Source organism: Anser cygnoides, chromosome 23, assembly GCF_040182565.1.
Source record: "Anser cygnoides isolate HZ-2024a breed goose chromosome 23, Taihu_goose_T2T_genome, whole genome shotgun sequence".
NCBI classification, from domain to species: domain Eukaryota; kingdom Metazoa; phylum Chordata; class Aves; order Anseriformes; family Anatidae; genus Anser; species Anser cygnoides.
The window spans coordinates 6,974,598-6,995,246 of record NC_089895.1 but is presented as its reverse complement, the minus strand read 5'-3'; the positions used below and the strand labels follow the sequence as shown (position 1 = coordinate 6,995,246).

The window sequence follows — 20,649 nt, the reverse complement described above, 5'->3', positions numbered from 1 at the left end:
TACGGAGCTGGTAGGCCTCGAGCAGCCAACAGCAGCAGGAGGGGACCGAGGGACAGCAGGCCTCAAGTACGTGCTCAGTGGCTTTTCTGAACTGCGTCCCAGATCCTGCTTTACCTATTAATGTGAATAGCCCTATTCAATTCAATCGGACTGCTCATGGGAATACAGATAGAAAATTTTGGCTCTGCTTTGGTAAACTAAATTTCAAGAACAGTCTGAGTATACCATAACAAAGACCCTAAAGCCAGCAAGGACCATGAAAGGAGCTCATTTCATTACTAAATCAATTTATAAGTATAAACATATAGTTATCTGGCTAAAATATGGATTTTCCCTATTTGAAATACTGCACCTCAAACTTACTAAATGTCACCAATAGGCACCCCTTAAGGAAGCAGGCAGCATGCTGCCTTTGGATGCCCCGACTATAAATCAAGAGATTTCCTGAAGTCTGCCTGGAATAGTGGAGAGTAGCCAAACTTACATGAAGTGCTATTTGTGTGCTATTAGTTGTGGGGTGGGAGAGGGAGGAGTGTGGGAAGGAAAAAGGGGAAGAAGGAAAACCACTTTCTTAATAGTTCCTACAATGTTTGGAAAACGTTCATTCATAGCATCCATTTATCAGGCTTCCATGCAATAACTCCAGGTCAAAAAAAAATAAAAATAAAAAAGCCTGAAGGGCAGAGGGAGGTGGGGAGAGGAAATCAGGGATACCAGGTTTTAACTGGGAAAAACTGGAATGTTGTCAATGTTTCCATTTAAAAGAAATATCGTAATGACAAAGCGATGTTTGTGTCTAGGTGCCATTCCGAGGTAGCAGATGAGGTCAATTCGTTCTGCTCAGCAGTTCCACACCTGAACGAGTCCAGTCTGAGAACTTTTAAGATTTCATGTTCAGTCAGCTGCAGCCCCCAGACCCCAGATGCGACCGTATTCATCTCAATGTCCACGGTGTCACTCTGATAGCTGGAAAAGCCCAGCTGACATGGGCAGGTCCTGCTGCACATGGGGACAGCAAAGGTACTCCAAGCTCCATCTGGAGCATCAGGGCATTTATCCCCAGGTTTGTGGGACGTACTGAAACCACATCTTGTATTAAGCAAGGGACGCGATACCTGTGAGAGAAGTCACCGCTGCAGACACAGCTTTCCACGCAGCCCCAGCGCTGTGCCTTGGGTTCACTGGTGACCAGAACATCACACAGAGTCATCTAGTGGCCAAGAGAGATCCTACAGGGGAGTGTTGCCATTTTCTAACATGAAAAATGAAAAGGTAGCGAGCAATTAGCCCCCGGTATCTAATTTCATTGTGAATTTGAAAAATGCAACAGGAAGCAAGAAACCGAAATGAAATAATGCGCATATGTGAAGCCAAAGACAGAGGATGGTTGCAAGCCATTATTAGAGCGTTGGAGCTGTCAGGAGTGACCTCCCCTGCTGGGTATTGATATTAGCTTAAATGCAAAAATTTTGCATCAGCTGTCATCTGCAAGAGAGACGGATCTCGCTGCAGCTAGAGCACAAATTCTCTTTCTCATATTTTAGCCGATCACGTCCATGGTTGTCTTTTGATGTTTCTAGCTGAGAGAACATTTTTATAAAACAAAACAAAACAAAAAAACCTCTTTGGGAATCCCTGTTGGTGTGATGTTTTTGATTAGTGCTAATGTTTTTCTGGCCGGCTGTGAAAATGCATTTAACTATAATTGACTAGGCATTGTAATTCCAAAGCTTTATGAAACAAAAATCCACAGAGTGACAATCTGATACAAAAATCTGGCGAAAGATGATGTATCTCGCCCCTCAGAGACAGGTTTAATGGAATAAAAATATTGATCTAATATAGAAAGATTGGATATACATTTTGCTATAGCTCTCTGTATTATCAAGGGGGCAGAGGAGAGAATTCTTAACATGGAAACCTATTCATATTTGGAATAGTTTCCTCTTAAAGGAAATGGTGTAATTGTAATTTCAGCACTCACTCCGCTGCAAAGCAGACAAAGCTCTGAGGACTACACCACTGAGAGGAGCTCTGCTCTGGGTGACGGCACGGACCCATCTTCTCCACTTCTAATTTCTATGATTCCCCAATTTCCATTTTCACTCAAACTGGAAGCCGGGGAGGGAGGCAGGAGGAGAGAAGCAATGCAATTCCCTCGCCAGCACCACAGTTACACCAGTGGTTTATTCTCCCAGTCAGGGACGGACGACAGTACCTCATTTGCCATTTCCCGAAGAGCTCCTCTTTATGGTAGCCAGAAGGAAACCACGTGTTATCTCTGCTCAACCCCAGGGCTGGAAAACGCGAGCCTCGGTGATTCCCATACAGTAGATTCCAGAGAGTACGTTTAATTAATGCTCTAAATTGGACCTTCTTGCAGGAAAAACAAATCTGTCAAGGGAACGGGCTCCTTAATTTGTGCAACGAGGAGCTCAGCTGTACGGTAGTAGCAGTGACACCGCCAATTTGGTTCTAGGGCTTGATGCTAAACCGAGCGGGGACCGCGGCGAGGCCGTGCCGGGGTGGCACCAGGTGAGGGCCCGCCGCTCGCCCGCATGGCTCCGCGCAACCGCAGCGGGCGTTGCGGATGATTTTTCCCTCTTTATGTTTTGCAAAGGGGGAAGAAAAAAAAAAAAGACTGAAAAAAAAAAGAACAACCCCAAAGAACACTGCGGATAAAGAAAAAAATCGCAGCATCGAATCAATTAATGCGAGTTCTTCCTAACTTCCATGCGAGCTTTGCCTTCAATTAGCATGATCTCACTGAACCCTCTTGTGTAGGCCTGGAGCAAAAGCAATGGAAACTTTCTCCCTTCTTGTTTTAATCTTTCACCAAGTCCTGACTTTCGCCTCCAGCCCGTCTAATTGAAACTAATCTTCGCGGGCGAGGCCTGTCTCTTTCCCTTAATCCCTCTCTAAGGAAGCTCACATGGTCCCAATTACAGCCACACCGGCCCCTTTTATTCCCCTCCTCGTCTCTTTCTGCCAGTTTCATTTTTTGAAAGTTTGCATTATTAACTCCATGCTTGCGAGTTCCTGTCTGTCACGGGGGCCTAGAGATGTTATCACTGGTTGCCGATGTATAAGGTTACCATGAAAGCATTTTATGGATTACATTTTGCAAAAAGGCGATAGAGGGCATGATAGCTAGCACAGTGGCGAGCTTTATGGGAGTTTATATCTGCAATAAATGAGAGGCCAAGGAAGTGTTTATCTTGGACTTAAGCGTATACCTGCTTAGTTATCTGAAGGCAGAGACAATAACAGCTCAGAAGGGATCGCTAACGTTTACTACAAGGGTTTCACAGAGATGCCTTCGAGATGGGCCGCGGCCCTGGGAGGGAGCGGGCCGGAGACACGACCACGGAGCCCGGCTGGGGAATGTGTTTAACATTACGGAGTTAATGAGGTTACGTGAAGGCAGAGATAGCGCTCGCTGGTTCCCAAGCTGGCTCCTAATCCCAAGGCAAAGCCCAGCCCGCTAATGCTGGAGCTCAAACAATTTATTGAAAATAGACAATTTTCTTTCTCTTCCTTTTTGCTGTTTTTTTTTTTCCTACTTCCTTCTCATAACTTGCCGAGTCCCAGGCAATAGCTTCTGTGTTCCTCCAGTGCCATGATTTATTGCTTGCTTATATAGTTTCTGGTTCAAAGCTAGCGCATAAATCAATCACGGTGGTTGCTCCCCTGAATACATTCATTTGAACTCCTCTGCTGCAGCCTGGGAAAGGCTGCTCAGCACCACCACAGCCGCCTCGCTCCGTCCCGTCCCATCCCCAGCCCTCGGGACCTCTCCGAGCAGTGGCTCGCGTCCCAGTGAGGCCCCCCCAGCCTCGTCCGCCCCCTTCCCCAGCGGGACAGCGGCGGCACAAGGGCAGGGGCCTCCTCCGTGGAACCGGCCCTGCAGACGCAGGGCATTCAGTGGCGTGCACAAACGAAGGGAAGACAGAGGCGGTCTCCTCGAGCAGCTGCCGTGCTCTTAACGATCATCATCAGTTCCGTCATTTAGCCTACAAGCAACCAAAACCACCAATAGCTGTCAGTAACCAGAGGCTGGAGCAGATCTTGGTGTCACCAAGGGATAACCCAGATCTGGAAACACAGACCTGTCCATTTCCCATTCCGAGCGGATGGCAGTTCAGTCAGGCCTTTCTCTAACTAAATTACGCAGCACCGCAACCATCTGGGTTATTCAGTTGCCTAAAGACCAGCAGTATCTCCTTATATCATTTTTTACATATATATATATATATATTTCCCTTTGGAGAAAAAGGAAAAAAAGCGAAGGGCACAATCACGTTGTGGCAAACACAAATGACATCTCACCTAGGAGAAGTTATATCACAGCTTTGCGTGCCCAGCTTCGTTAGCTAGTGTAGCTCGTACAGCCCCTGGGATTTTTCCCCACTTTGGGGAAGGAGAGGCTCCTTTCCCACCTGGAGACAAGTCAGCCTCCAGGTCTGGAGCCTCCCTACACAAGGGCTTCTTACAGAAGCCCAGGGAAGCCCTGTGGTTCTCATCCATCTGAGTCGGGGGACCTAAATTATGGGGAATTTCACGTGGGCCAGGAAGGGGAGAATGCTGTAAAAGCTCTGGATTTTAGCTCTACAGGCAGAATTATTTTTTTTCCCCAAGAAAAAAAAGTCTTAGACTAAACGCACTAAAAACTAGAAATTTAGAAATTCCTGGAGTAAACACTTGAAAAAAAAAAAAACTTATCGCTCTGTCAACCATAAGATCTTTTCTATCATTTCAAAACATTTTGTACTCAAACATTTGATTTGCAACACAAGTATATTTAATTCGGTTCACTCAAGTTGCAAAGCAGAAAGTCATTTAAACCAGAAAAATGACAAATTCTTTTTTTAAAATATCAAAGTAGCATATTTTGACAAACTCAAAGCATTTTTCCAAAGCACAATCCAAGTTAAGAATTTGTCAGAAACCTTTCCCGCAAGGAAAACTGGCATTTTTGAGATGAAATAACTTGTACATCTGGATAACGAATTCTTGGCCAACACTAACTCGTGAACTGTGGTCTAGTTAGCAGCAGTCCCACCTGTAGCAGCCTCCTACTCAGATCCTCAAGGGCTCAGCCACGGAGTAGGCACTACAGCTATTTCAGTTACTCTTGCGTGAAGCCTGCTCACACTTTGGCTTTAAGTGCTCCTAATCTTTCTTCGTGATGGCGATACAATATGTGCTTTCGCCCAGTGGTTTTTATTTTGTTTTGTTGTTCTTCCAGTATGGAAATCTTCATGACTCATTTGTCATTAGTTCAGTGTCTTTCATAAGACACTTTGCATAAATTCCTGAAAATCTTATGCTTAATTAGCAAAAATCTGTTTCTGCCTTCTATACTTGAGAGCAAGCCTGAAAATGTCCTCTTCCTCCCCCACAAAGTCCAGAAAGAGAAGCTTACAGAATTATGAAGCAATCCAGCCTGGTTTCAGTCTAGAGGCTCTGGGGCAGAGGAGTCTGGCCCAGTAATTTTAAAATTTGTACAACTGATACAGATTTTATAAAATAGCAAGAGAAAATACATCAACACATAAGTATGTACGCACGGGATCCTTTTTCTGTCTCTTTTCTTTTTCTTCTGGGAAACTATATTGTCTTTGAATCCATTTCTGCCCACCTCCCTCTTTGGCCTAGCAAGCAGAGTCAGCAAGAAACTTCACATTGCAACCTCTGGTCTGCTGCTGAATTTTTCACATGTGAGCTGAGAAGTAAAAACTCATAGCATAACATCGTACATTTTATGGCACGGCAAGAATAGGTCATTCTTTTCCTTTGCCTGTGATATTTATGAGGACTTGGAGAATGATTAACTGAGGGGGATGGTGGAAATGAATCCTTCTAAACAGTGAAGCTTTGGATTCTCCAACCAAATGAATGGCTTTTATTCCAGATTTATGATCTTTTCACAGCCTGGCGATGATGAGTAATGACCTATCTTCACACTATTAAAGAATTTATTATGACTATTTATCACCAAAGTAACATAACAAGATTTGAAGAGGCACGGAATAATGCTAGGAGAGCAGCCAACATTGTCTTAGCTGTGAGCTTTCCCAAATACTGCAGAGCCGAAGTGGGGCGAGCAAAGGAGGGTGCCTGCCTCCGAGCACACGTGCAGAAGGGACAGGAGGTCTGGAATCCAAGGAGGTACGTATGCCAGGTGAATATCACCAAGGGAAGAGGTGCAGAAAACATAGCTATGTGCACATGCACAGCTTTTTTTTCTCTCCAGGCTTAAAAATGGGGAGGGAAATAGATCCACAAGACAGTATCTAAAATTGCAGGCTAACAAGGCTGTTTTCAGGGGAGGATGAACCCCTCTAAGGGATGACTAAACAAGACCCTAGAGACATTGCCAAGAGCAGAAGGAACTGTTACAAACAGTAACAGGAGTGCTATGTGAGCAGTGAATACTTGGGATCTGGGGGATGCTCCTGAGGATGTCCTAGGAGTCACACGGCATTCTTCATGGCATTGAACTCACACTGTTCCCTCCTGTTTTCAGTTGTAAAATTCTAAAAATCAGAATTACAGCTGCCATTGACACTTTCCAGGTTCATAAAGTAGCCTGCGCCCAGCACATAAGGACAAAAATCCACAGCCTTTCTGCCCCTGCATCAACTTTGAGCCGAGCACTAGCACTCTGCTTGACTTCAGTGCCAGCTACCAGAAATCCTCAAAGCTGAGTTTCAAAATTGGCTCCATCACATGAACTAAATGCTGAAAACATTGCTCCTGAAAGAAACACAGCCCAGCAGAGCAGGTCGTCTATTTGCAAGAGACTACAGCCCCTCCTCTTACACGAGTTCCCCCTCTGCAGCGGCTCCGTTCTGGTGGCAGCTCTACCCGTGGAAACAGGAGCAATAATGGATTTCCTCCAGAGCCTCAACACGTAAGAGAGATCATGCCTTTCCACGTTTGAAGCAGGCTGTCAGTAAATGTCATATTTTATTTTGCTTCCGAAAGACAAATATGGCAACACACACGTTGTTAGCAGGCCAAAAGAATTATAACTGTATTTTGCTGAAAGCAATGTTGATTTGGATTTAGCCTAGCACTTCTTGTAAAACTGAATTACACTGAATTCGCTCTAAACGGCTGTGACATCGGCATCTTTATAACACGCGCGCGCTGCTGGCTATGGCAAAGGAGCAGCTGATGCTTGGGGAGAGGCAGCTCCTTGCAACAGCACTGAAGTCACCACTCAATTCGGGTCACAGGAGCCAGCGAAGCAAACAAGAAGAGAGGATTCATAGGACAGTATGCCTTCAGACAGCTGTAGATCACACCAGGTCAGTCACAGAGGCAAGGAGCAGAACCTGCAGGGGTCATTGGAATCTCATCCAACCTCCAGACCCCAGCCCCGAAGCAAAATGTTGAGTTCCCAAACACTGCCACTCCTGTGGCACAAGAATTTAGTGCTAATGGTCAGCACACACAGCCCCAGGACAGTGGGCACCACTGAAGCAGATGGAATTTAAAGAGGAAATCAGCAGGGCTGGCCTGGACTTGCTGAAGAGGCGTCCACTTGGCTGAAGACTTGGATGTTTTTGGACAGAATTGAGGCTGATGCAAGATCTTTGCAGGACGCAAGATGATGCAGGGATGTTTGCACTGCACTCACCCTTCTGCACTGCCATCGCTACACAGCCCCAGAGGAGGAAAAGATGTGCTTGTGACTACGGCTGTCCCGCAAGATGTGAGGACCTCACAGTGCTCATCTCTTTCTGTAGTAAAAGTCATAAAGACCAAGGCCACTATTTTATCCTCTTTTCTTCAATGAAAGTGCAATGTGTGCATATACCTACCAAAACAGCTCCAAAGTCATAACAGTATTTCCTAGAAAAAAATGCGACAAACACGTGAAATATATTATTGCTGCTTCCTAAAAGGACTACAGGAAAGCCCCCAGATTCCAGGGAGATGAGCAGAGGAGCCAACAAAGCAGAGCAGTGCCCCACCAACCCCTTATTGTACAGGCTAACAGCTACGATTGGCATCCAATAACACAGAGACAGAAGCCACCCGACCCAATCTGATGTACCTAGGTTTTCTCATCATCTGCAGGCTGAGACTGGACAGCTGGCAGAAAAGGAAGAGGAGGCTTCCCCAAGCTAAGGGGAAGGCCTTTCCCTTTCCCAGGCTCTAAGAAATGGATTCCTGTGTTTCCTGGTACTCTGGTGGCGACGTTTGCTTCCTCTCTCCACACTGAGCCCTCTTAGAGGCAAGCGTGGCTTATGTTTTAAGGGCTCAGCTCAAAGTCCGCCAATGGCCGTGGCACTTGTTATGTTTTAATGGCGTTTAGATCAGGCCTAACATTTCTGAGGCGGTGGCTCCTCTCTTTCCACAAGGTATTTTTGTTCCGTAATCCAAAGAGTTCCAGGAAACTTCACAGGGTCAAACCCAGGTCTGAGCCAGAGCCTGCTTTCGGGCTAGGATCCCGAGTCTGCCAGCCGCAGGCTCTTGGTCACAGCGCCTCAGCTCTTCTCCCTCAGCTGCCGTGCTGACCTCTGATGCTTTTTCTGTAGGAAAACGTGCCAAATTACTGGGCAGAGTCCAGTTGCGGCAGCCAGCTCTGGTGTAACCATGTAGGAGGATGAGAGGGGTCACCAATACGACAAGGATGGTTTCTGTGTTCTCAGAACTGAACCTCAGAGCCCATACACCAATGCCAGGCTCCAAGTTCCCAAAGCCCATCTGTAGCAATCATTAAATAAACTCTTAACGGTGTCTTCTGTAGCTTTTAATAGACTAGAGTACTTATACTGTCAGCTTTTACTGGGCAAGATGTAATTTTCCAATAAACACCGCCTCTTCCAAAAAGCAGCACTTTCTGAACTTTTTCCAAAATCCAAAGGTTTTGGCTGCAGCTGCAGCAATGGGAATCAAATTATAAAAACAAAATCCCTCCTTTCACTCCATGCTTTCAAATGTTTTTCCAGGGCTGAAATGAGAGGCGCGCTCGCTATTTGTTTCTGCTTCTGTTGGCTTTTAAAAGCACGAGAGGGTAAAGGAGCTGGATGGCTGTAACTTTCACAGCTTGCTTATGTACACAGTGCCATAACCTTTGTGTCTTGCTGTGAGCAGCTGCACGGCAATTGTATTAGTCTGACTGACTGTAAACTGTGTGGTAATATGTAAAACATATTGTGAGTGATGATGACTAATTGGAGAACATCTTGTGAGACACTCTAAACGTGTGTAAAATGTCATCCAGCTGTAAGCTGCGTTCTGTCCTCGACTGGCTGCTACTTATCAGGCCTTCGGGGCTCAGCAGCAACTCCGCAGAGGGAACAGATGAACAGCACGAGCAGCAGCACCCCGTGCTCCAGCCTCTTCCACCCTCCACCTTCAGTAACTGATCAATGAAAGTCAGGCACCGAGTTCTGGTACCTGGACTGGTTTCCTTACGGAGATTCAGAGCATGCTGGCTGCAGAACCCTGATTGTCAGTGGGAAACTTGGATAACCCAGCTGCAAAATAATAAAAATAGAAATTACTGGTCATATTCTAAAATCTTGTCCTTGTTTCTAATGCTCTCATGGCAGAACATGACTGAACTCTGCTAGCAAACTGTCATACCTCCAGCATTACTGTAAATGCCAGAGATACAGGGTAGCATACAGGGTAGCAGTGTCTCGTTTGAAGAGCCAGCGAATCCTACATCCAAAAGGAAAGTTACCTCGTGGAAGGAGCGTGTTGAACAGCCTGTTACAGGTGCTGAGACTTGCACTGGATGAAATATTAGGTTTGCTCAATTGTCAGACCATCAGCCAGCCACGCTGGTCTACACAAAACGTCCCCTTCTAGCTCACGTGGCAGGGAAGGTATTCCCTGAAAGCAAGAAGCAAGGTATGCTCCAAAAGCAATTCAGTGTTCAGTTGCAAGAGCCTTTCTCTGTGGGTGCAGAAGCCAAACAAATTCTGCAGGGAATTTCAAATTTAACTTCTAAACTCTCTTTAAAGTGAGAGATCTCGTGCATGAAGGACTAAATGGTGCATTTCAATGAAATGAGATGTTTTAATGGACAGAGGACGTGAATCAGCTCTTCCCTCGAATACCATTATGCACCATACCTTGAAAGCAAGGAAGACCTCACACTTATAAATGAGGGCTGAACTAGGCTGGCCCAGCAGAAGCACGCCGGTTCTAATTACAAGGGCAGTTTCTGCCCAGACAGCTGTCCTGCGCTAACATCCCTCGCCTACGGGAGGTGCGAACAGCAACTGCAAGGCAGCACGACCACGACTGGACAATATAAGAAATAACAGATTACGATGAGATCGTTAAACTGGAGGAGCCCCTAAACTTACAGCAATGAAAGCTGAAGTCATGTCGGACTGCCTAAGAAATGGGACGTCCTCATTAGAAGCGTGATTTGTGCGGACAGGAGACTCCCCGAGACCGTACAGCAACGTCTCCAGACAGTCGCACTGCGGATGCCCTACGCCTTCACAGCATAACATGCATTTAAAAACCTTCAGCAACAGATCCTCGACAATGTCTCCAATTGTTCCCTTCGGCTCACGCTGGCCCGAAACAATAGGTTGGTTGTAGTCCCAATAAGCTGGAACGTATCTGCTATCTGGTGCGCAGGCAGCAGCGAGGTTAGCTAAGGGTAAAAATAATTCTGTCCTCCTCGGTGATGAAAACCCTTTCATTTGTACTGATATTCAAGGCCCTAATTTAAACAGGGACCATCTCTTGCCGAACACATCTGACTGGCAGTGCAGGATAGAGTTACAGCTGTATGGTCTAGCTTGTCCATTACGCATTTAAACACTGTCAAGACGATGCTAATAAACCTTACCCCGACCACTGCCCCCCAGGGATCACAGCCTGCTACCCTAAACGCCAAGGAGTTTGGGGGAGATGACTAATAATTCGCAGCGGAGTTTGGCTTCCAGCACCAGACCGTGGGCACGGGGTGGACCCAGGGGAGGTTTGGGGGGGCTTCGGCCCCGGCTCAGCCCCGCGCGCGGCGGTGCCCCAGGTGGAGCAAGGCAGACCCCAGCACAGCCGCCTGCCGCTGACCTGGCATTCACCTCCGCCGCTGGTGCTCTAACAGAGCCGTTTTGTTCCTCCCCGGAGTGGAGAGCGTCCAAACAGCAAATGTTCAGCGAGGGCAGGAAGAGCGTTTGAAGCAAATTCTTGCAGAAATAAATGTGAATTTACTTAACTTACCATGTCTCCTGCTTTTCCCCTCAGCCCCCCTTTTCCTTCCTAGTGCTGTTCCTCAATAGCATCCCTCTACTTTCCAAGTCATCCTTCACACTCACCACTGTGTACCTCTCTCCCTTTTGCCACCCACTGCCTGTTTCTTTATTTTCTTTTTCTAATTTCTTCCCCCTCCCTCCACCTCAGCACAGACTTCTTTCCAGGTGAGAATATTTTACTCAGTGATTCTATTTAAGAAAACATTGTAAAAGGAGCAGCTCCTGCTGCTTTCGCCTCCTCAGGCCGCTCTCACATAAAGCCATCGAGCAAAAGGGCCGGGGCACCAGCAGAACCAGAGCTGCTCAGGAATACTCGTTTCCTCTGTTCTTTCCTCCGAGCAGACCTGAGGTTTTACGGCTTTGTCAACCACACAGATTTTGTCAGGAGTTTCAGCGTTTTGCACTGAGCTGCTGCTTTTGCACGTCCGTGTTTACGTGCCGCTGTCCTCCCATGTTGTGGAGGAAAGCTAGAACACCAAAAGATGCACGCCTTTCAAAGCCAAAATGTGAAACCATAGCTTCCAACAAGAAGCTTGCATTTAGAAGCCAACCTGATCGCGCTGTGGCACACCCACTTTTCAAGGCTTCTTGTCTGGTAATTATACTGTGTGTGATGCTCCAATACTACAAAATATCAGACTCCAGAAGCCAGGTATCCAGATTTTCTAGACACAGCAGTGAAAATTGATGGGTCAACTCCTGCCCCACGGGCTTGGGATAAGAAGGAGGTACCTTGGTCCTGGTGTTGAACAGAGCTGAGCACAGGAGCTTTTTGTGCAGGGGCTGCAGCATCCCCAGCAAGCACAGAGCCCAAGACCCGCAGCCTCTGCTCGCTGAAGAGCCCAGGAAGATGTGGCACACAAGGAGAAGGGTTGAGAAAACAAGCTCAAGCTTCCTTTCCTGCTTCTCCAGCTCTCTTGTTCAGAAGGGTCTAGCTTCCTTCCCTCATTCCTCCTACACCCTGCTATTTAAACACACACCCCTAGGTAACAGCCTTCCCTTCATAATGGGTTCTCCTTCATCTTTCCAGTCCAACTTTCCCTGCTAGAACAGACTCAGAAGAAACATTTTTTTAAGCAGAAGTTACCCAGCGGACAAATGAGGAGGATGTGTTCGCTGCCTGCAACCTGCCAACACGCTTCCCAGCGCCGAGCTTTGCTCTGTGTGGTAGCAGCAGACTCCAGGTGCCTTTGCTACCCACCGAGTGCCTGGGAAGGGTTAAATACTCTCCTGCTCGAGCTCACAGAGCTCTTTTGCAAGGCAGCTATGCTCAGAATAATATGCAGGTTGCCATTAAATATGCTGTATTAATACTTGGCATTAAATTTTAATATAGTGATTATACAGGAGAAAAATTGTACTTCAGATTAGGAAGGTATTAAAGAGTTTGGAAAAAATCTTTATTTTGAAAGCAGCATTTATCAGGTAGCTCACAGGATGCTGTTTACTTGTCAGAGCCCTTGGGCAGGATGTTCGGCAGGGGGGAAGGCTCCCCGTTAGTGAGAACAGGAGATTCAGCATCATTTTCCCTTTGCTTTTATTCACCCGACCAAATGGAGCTGGAGCACGTTTCCAGACCTAAAACTAACCTAAAGGGCCTGGCCAGCCCTCCCAGTGCATTAGCTGTCAGTAAAGAAGAGCATCCATTGACCAGGGATTCTCTTTAACTGAGCCCATCAGCGCAGATACCGATGAAAAACAAACAGAAAACCTCAACAACCTTCTTTTGGCACATCCTTCGCAAACCCAACACGAGCCAGGGTTCAGCTGAATCCCGGAGTCACAGCTCGCCGGCCTCCACGGGGATTTTCGTGGTGTCTCCAGCTCTCCAGCCGGCCTGGAAGGCTTCCTATTTTCCGGAGGGAGGAGCTGATAGGGCCGAGCTGGGACAGCGCTGGGACCACCGATCCCAGAGGCCCAGGTTCTCCAGCAGCAGGAGGAACAAAGAAGCTAGTGTTTGCCGGGAATGAGATGGAAGAAAACTAATTTTGGCTGAACTGGCATTTTCCAGTGAAAACCCTTCTTGTCAGAAAATTCTCAAGTGAGTCCACTGATGAGAAAATACAGGTATCTTGTCCCAGTGCTCCCAGCCACCCTGCCCGGCTGCCCTGTCCCGCCCCACCGCAGCTCATCGGGGGGCTACAGGAAACTTCTTCCCTCGAGCATCACCGGCAGCTGAGCTGTTTGCAAGAAGCTCCTTTAAACCCAGCTGGTTCCAAAAGCATTTCTCGGAAGGATTTCACTCTAAGGAGAAGAGAAGCTTCCAAAGTTCTTTTGAAATGACTCCTTCGGTTTCTATTACGCAACACGGAGAAATGGAGGCGAAACTGGGATGACGCGGATTTTAGGGTAAAGACTTAGTGTCAGCTGCCAATAGCAGCCTCGCTGCCTGAGCCTCTTGTTTCCTTCAGGTGCGCCTTGAAGATATATCAAGCAAGCACAGAGCCAGCAGAGAGCCTGAATAAGCTCGTATCTCTGGACTTTCATTAGCAGAAAAGCCACAATTAATTTCCTAAAGAAAAAAAGGAAATTGAGGGGTTGGTTTTAATCTTGTCCTGGGCTGAGTGAATCCAAGAGTCAGAGCAAATGGTATCCCCGTAAATCTAACGGCAGCCACAGTGAAACATTATCCCGTGCCTTTTTTAGGAAGTACTTAGTGTAAGAAGTAGCAGAAATGGTTAGTGGAAACAGACCCTTGCCTCGGTGCTGCAGCCAGTCCTCGACGCTGTGACCCTACCAGATGTGTCCGTTCAGAGGCAGCACCAGGGCCAGATAAGGACCCTCGCCACGGAATTAATCAGTTCCCATTTTCTTAACCCCTCACATGCCTGTGCGGGACCTAAAGATTGCTGGGGCCTGAAAAAAATCAGGGCAAACCTCAGCTGCCCAGCACAGCCCTAGCAGGAGAAGAGAAGAGAAGGGCGGCCAGGAGGGGCCGGAGCAGCACACCTGTGGAGGACAATCCAGAGCCCCAGGCCCTGCTCAGATGGCAGCTCCGTGCCCTCTTTCCATGTGCATGCCCTCGGGCACGCTTCATCTCCCCCACCGCATCAAGAGCAATCCCTGGGGAGCCCTACATGCACCCCCAAGGTGTATTTCCTGCCGTGCTTCTCCCATAGCCATGCACGTTGCCGCGGTTTGGCGCTGAAGTTTGGATCCGTGCTCGGAGGGGGACGGGGAGGAAGAGCACAGCCCTGCAGGAGGCACCTTGAAGCAGTTACGGTGTGGATGACAGGCCTCAGGGCATCCCTTTGTGCCCCAGTTGAGAGGGAGCAGAGCTTGGGAAGGGCTCAGAGAGGAGAAGCGCAGGGGGTGCGAGGCGGCTCCGAGCTCGCTGGTCACCGCCAGGAACACCACGGGGCTCTCCCTGCCCACCTGTGCCTGAGCAACATTATTCCAAGCTTCCTCATGTTGTGTTTTTTATTTAATTTTCCAGCGAACACACTCTTTTATCATCCAGAACCGTGAAAGTAAATTAAGAAGAAATGGTTTTCTTTCAATTAGACTCACAGTTGCTTTGAGTAACTGCCTATAATTCTATTTAATGAAAAAATAAAATCATTATTCCAGTTCTCCCTGTGCCCTGTGACAAGCACACAGACGGGCCCCATTAGCAAGCACTGTAGATTTACTTAATTAGAAAAATATTTTGTTTTCTCCAATTCAAAAAAAAAAAAGAGAAAAGAAGAAAAGAAGAAAAAAAGGGAATGAAGGGGAAAAAAGAAACCTCCAGGCACAATATTAATCTAACCTGTTACCTGGTGCTTAATAACTTATAAACTAAAGCACGTATCAATCTATAATTTAGTTTTCCCTTTGATCTGTGACAGCATTTGGTGCACAGCCTAGCCAGCAGCCTGGTGCCATCTTATCCTTCCTGCAGCACTTCTCAGCACAAGCTCCCGTGCTCCTGCCTGTGCACCGAAGGGCTTCTGGAGACAGGACCCTGGCGTTCAGACCCACCTAAGGGCTGGTTTCTCCCAGGAAAAAAATCAATGAGATTCTTCTACCGATTCCATCCATTTTATCTCTGCTCCTAAGTACCCCACAACGACAGTGTGGAGCTTCTACTAGACTGCTGGTAAAGGAGAGCAGAAAGTCCAGTGGAGATCCTTCAACGCCGCGGCACGCTCGGCATCAGGTGTCAGAGTTTTCCTGGCATTTATGGGTTACTTGAAACAATGCACTTTCATTTTATCTGCATCTTGCTTTTTTATGATGATTATTATTCTGCTGTAGCATGAATGCCTCCAAGAAGAGGAAGTTTCAATTAGGATGCTGAAACCCTAAGCTGTAGTTTTATGGCTTTAAATTAACATATAGAGATTTGCTCCAGGTACCGTAACAAAGTCAACATCCAGCTATGCTATCTGATTACACGAGCTGATAAAGAATTTATGGAACATAGCACAGGAAGCTCTCTTTACTGGTTGCCATTCCGCAGGGCAGTGCCCCTCGTGAGGAAATGATGGGGGCCAGTGGCAGAAGAGAGAAAACGGGCTGGATCCTCAGCTGGTGTAAGTCAGCTGTGCTTCCCGGACTGGGCCACTGCCCGAGCTGTGCTGGGCCACAGGGCTGGCTTGCCACTCCTGGGCTCGTGCAATGATTTATTCCCCTTTCAGCATTTACTATCTGTTCTTTGATAAATTTACAGAAATGAGCCTACAAGAATTGATGTCTCCCCGCTGTACCCTTCTGCTGTGATAGTACCCGGACGGTTGTCTTGTGTGTGCGCATTTGTGAAGTACGGGACAGCGCTTCCCAAGGTACCTGAGCACAGCCTGTCTATTAAGATATTAAGTAATTGGTGAACGCTTCAACAAGCCTCCCCCTTCTCAGGTAAGCCCAGACCTATGCAGAGCACCTCTAGCAGCAAGCTGCTAACCGCCTGAAGTCCCCACCGCTAACTCCTTCCCTCCGTCTGTGCAGGATTTTGCAGCCAGCTGCCCGGGGAAAACTCTGCAAGCTGAACTTCGGAGCCTCACAAGGTAGCAGCTTCCTCCTTTTGTGCTAGCCCAGCAACTAAAAAACTAAGAAATTCAAGGTTTCTGGCTGACAGTTGTTACCCTTACAAACGGTGTGCTGGCATCCTCTGCTGGTACCGGCTTGTCATAGCACAAGGATGGGAATTGCACTGCCAATAACGAGTAGCATCAATGTTGTAACGCCCTTTAATTTTGTACAAGCTGCTATTTCTTTATGCAACATCTTCTTTATGATGGAGATAATCCCTGGAGATAAACCTGCCTGGCTTCGGACCTCAGGTCTACCCGCCACCCTGTAGCAGGATCGGTACCCAAGCCATCCCTTGCACGTGTTTTTGTAACCCGTTCCCAAAATCTCTGCTGACAGCCATTCTACAGCCTCCTCAGACAACATCTTCTCATGTCATGAGAAGATTTTTGTTGCCTTTTATCAGGTGATTGATTCTTGATCGAATGAGAAGTGTTCTTCGCAATCTGATGTGGAGTAATTTCCAGACAGACATTTCATCCATTTTATAAGCAACAGAGGGAGCCTCATCTGGGTATTTTACCCATCAAGGATTTCAGTACACGCACAGAAACCCAAACTTCACACAGATCAGTGCCCGTTTACAGCACACGGCTGCTGTCAGACATAGTGGGCAGCACCAGCCATAAACCGTCACTAGCATTTCTCCTCCCTATTAAAGTTTTCATCTCTTTCATCATTATCTCCTCTGCAGCAACAAGACACATCTCCAGCTCTCCATTTTACTTCTGAATGTTAGTTTAAAAAAAAAAAACAGGAAAATGGCAAATAATTTTTTCTATAAATTCAGAACTGCTGAAGGCATTCACAGTGCTGGTGAGGAAGCCAAGCTCAGCCCTCAGCTGTGAGCCCCAAGCACAAAAGCCCTACAGGGCTCCCCAGCACCGGGCACACCGGGGGCTGCAGCACAGACAACAGGACAGCACTGCGTGGCCAGGCACCCACTGCAGTGAAAACAAGCGGAATGGGTCAAATCGTAGCAAAAAGGGCCTGGAAACAACAGGGCTGAGTGAGGACTGCGACGAGAGCTAGCCTCACAGCGTCCTGGTTGAGCTGGAGTACTAGCTATTGTAGCGCCCATTTAACCCAACTACATGCATCCAGGCATGGAAGAGGAAAGCAATTCCTCCTAAAACACTGATAGATCCTGCTGTGGAAACACTGCCTAGTTGTAAAAACGAGGCACAGAGCCCCGAAACACGAGCGTGCACACGTCCGTGGGCCTGAGCACAAGTGCAAGGCTGCAGCAGGGAACAGCACCAAAAAAACACGCTCATCTGACTTCATTAATCTAACTCTTGCTCATGTATCAAAGTGCAGCGCGTTTTCTTGTAAAAATGATTAAGCTGCTAATTAAGCTGTTTATAACTTGTTTCCCTGGTTGCTAATGATAATTAACATGCAAATTAGCTGAGGGAAGAGAGGCACAGGGGTCCTCAGTTCATTACCAAGTTAATTACTGTTTGCATACTTAAACATAACAGTTATAAATGGTGGCATTTAATGTAATGGCCAAGATGATAATTATACCAACGACATTTTGAAAAGTCATTTCACTGTGTGTTATTTTTCTGGGTGATTAATGTTTCCATGCCTGGTTGATAAACTTAGTTCCAACCAATATGATTTGGAAACTTGGCGCAGCCAAATAAGTTATCCCTTAACAATGCGCTCTGATCCCTGTTTCTCTGTAAAGCAGGGAAGGAACAAGGGGAAATAAAAGCAGTACATTTCAACACTAACAAAGGAGAAATAAAGTGGGCTGGTTAGCACCGCCTGTTTAATTTGAGTTGGCAGCATATCTACCAAGATGCTGTAACAGCATCCTTTTTTATCCCTCACTGTTTGTTATTCCTCATGTTTTATCAGTGCTGGCAGATCTCTGAAGAGATTCAGTCCATCATACTCAACGTAGCAGGCAGTATCTCTAGCCTCAAAAGCTTGTATCCTAAATAAACACTGTAAACAGCACACCGCAGAAACAAGATTTGATAATGGCCATTAGGAAGGACATGCTACTTGCTTGCCACATTTAGGAGTCTTCCAGTGCACTCCAGCTTATTCTGATGGTTTCCTCACTGAACACAGAGGTGCTGAGCTCATTGAAAAAATCATGCCCAAATCTCAGACAATGCAAGAGGCTTGTCCTCTTTGGTTATGCCAACTGCTATCCAATTAACACAGGCTTATTGAAGGTAATTCCTGCTGAGGGTCTTGCACATCACACCTGTAGCAGAGTAGACAAGGAAAACAGGAGCCGTGCAGAAGGACGAGCCCTTCCCAGGCATTCAAGACCCACATGTGGCTTCAGCAAACAAGAAACGCTGTTACTTCAAAGTTGCCATTACTCCTCTGAAACACTTCATTCACATCATGGACCTCTGTTCAGTCCCAAGCACACCCATCTGTCTGCAGGGTACACAGACCTGCCTTACTCCCTCATACAGAGGGCTGCTTCAGGACCCCCAGAGCAAGGGCTTCCAGAATTGATTAATCCATGCGATCCCACTGCCGAATCCCGCAGTTAAATCAGAGACAATAACCGAGAGCAAAGTATGTGCGTGGTGACCTTTGGGGGTTTCCTGCTTTAATCTCTGGAATACAGAAATAATCCTTTTGTTTTTCTCTAGTAGAGCAACAACTTCTTTTCTTGTAATCTTGCTCAAGTGCATCTTAATCCTGCCGTTCATCAGGGAGCCCTGCAATCCTTCGCATTGTCATTCTCGTTGGGGTAAACGGATGAAAATAGCCCAGTGCATAAAAGACAGCATGCTGCTTTCTGAGCATATAAAAGTTTGCAATCACAGACAATTCTAGGATATCTTTTATATATATATATATATATATATGTACGTGTGTGTATATATATATATATATATATATATATATATATATAGCAAAGCCAAGAGAAGATTTAGGATAGTCACTTCTTCAAGACCTTACTAATAAGCTTGAATAAAGGGGTACATTTTACAAAAAATTCATCCAGATCCAGAGTAATGGGGTTGGACTATAAAATAAGACTACAACTTCTCTGACCCATGCCACCTTTCACTCACACTTTTCAGAGCTCTTCGCAATCACCGATTTAATCACCTTACAGTTTTCCTAGAATATGTTATACTTCTGTGATTACCTGGGGTTCAGAAAGATTTGACCGAACAGCAGGCTATCATATCATATAAACAGAAACATATATAAGGCTAACTGAGAATTTGAACAACCTGAAAAGAGAGGTTTTGTGTACATTTTTCTTCCAGACAACGTTAGGAAGCAGCTCTGTCAATAGCAAAGCTTAGAGGTCTGCGTTTGGAATCTGCTGGTCTAACTCAAAGGAATAGCAGCAGCTGCAGTCATGGGGATACAATGCCGGGGTGCAGATTTCCTTCACGAGAGAAGAATATCCTGACTCTGTTTGACAACAGAGTTACCAGCAGCCTAATGCTCCTGGCAGACTGTGGGTGTGGAACTAAATACGTACAGGGATGAAATTTCATCGTGTGGCTTAACAGCTTAGTACATCAGCAGAGAGCTTCTTGACTTCAGTGCTGTGGGCATTCAGTCGCCCAGCCTGTATAATTTAGTACAAGCCATCTTCATTCCCTACCCTATGCTTACACCAGGCTAAATGAGAACGGAATTTGGGGTTTGCTCTCCAAACAACGTACAGCCTAGCATGAAGAACATTAGTCAAGTAAATCAAATACCTTTTTTTATGTTGCTAGTGCCCCAACCCATTACAATCCTATCAAAGAAAGTTCATTTTCTAAGCCCAATCTCAGGTACCAAGTGCAAGCATTTCTGGTCTCTCACTTTCAGACCAAGCTATGTCTAGCACGTAAAAGCCCATAGGGGAGGAACCCATTACACATGCTGCAGGCACTGAGAACTGTAAAAAAAAAAAAAGTAAGTGCAAGATTTCTCAGACATCTCCTTGAAAAGGGTTACTGCATCTCCTGCTTTACAAAGCCACTTGTTGTGGTGTCTTTACTCGCTTCCCACTCGCCTCCCTTTAAAAATTAATCACTAGTCAAGACATTATGAGGAGCTATTGTATTATACTTAATATTTAATGAACGTGTGGCATACTTAATATTTAATGAATGTTTAGATAAACATCTCCATACTTGTTTTTTCCTTTTCTTGCTTTTTTTAATGATCTTAGAAACAGAGCTTGCCATATCTGCCCCACAGGACAAGCAGAAAATTGTCTGGTGACTTGGGAAAAACATTAGGAGCCAGGATTGGGAGCTGTTGCATTGCTGGTTCTGCCACTTGTACTGAGGAGTTTTCACACCAGCCTCTACTCATACACCTCACATATCATACCAGACCACAGTGCCTTCCACCAGAAAAATACCCTCTTCTCCCATCATCTTTGAGTTCTTGTAGATGC

At 46.4% G+C, this 20,649-nt stretch overlaps 1 long non-coding RNA gene across 5 annotated transcripts in view; it reads right to left on the bottom strand.

The window, feature by feature from the left end:
* Window positions 1-20,649, bottom strand: part of LOC136786873 (uncharacterized) — a 135,294-nt gene that overhangs the window by 112,732 nt on the left and 1,913 nt on the right. The gene's annotated exons all lie outside the window — the stretch shown is intronic.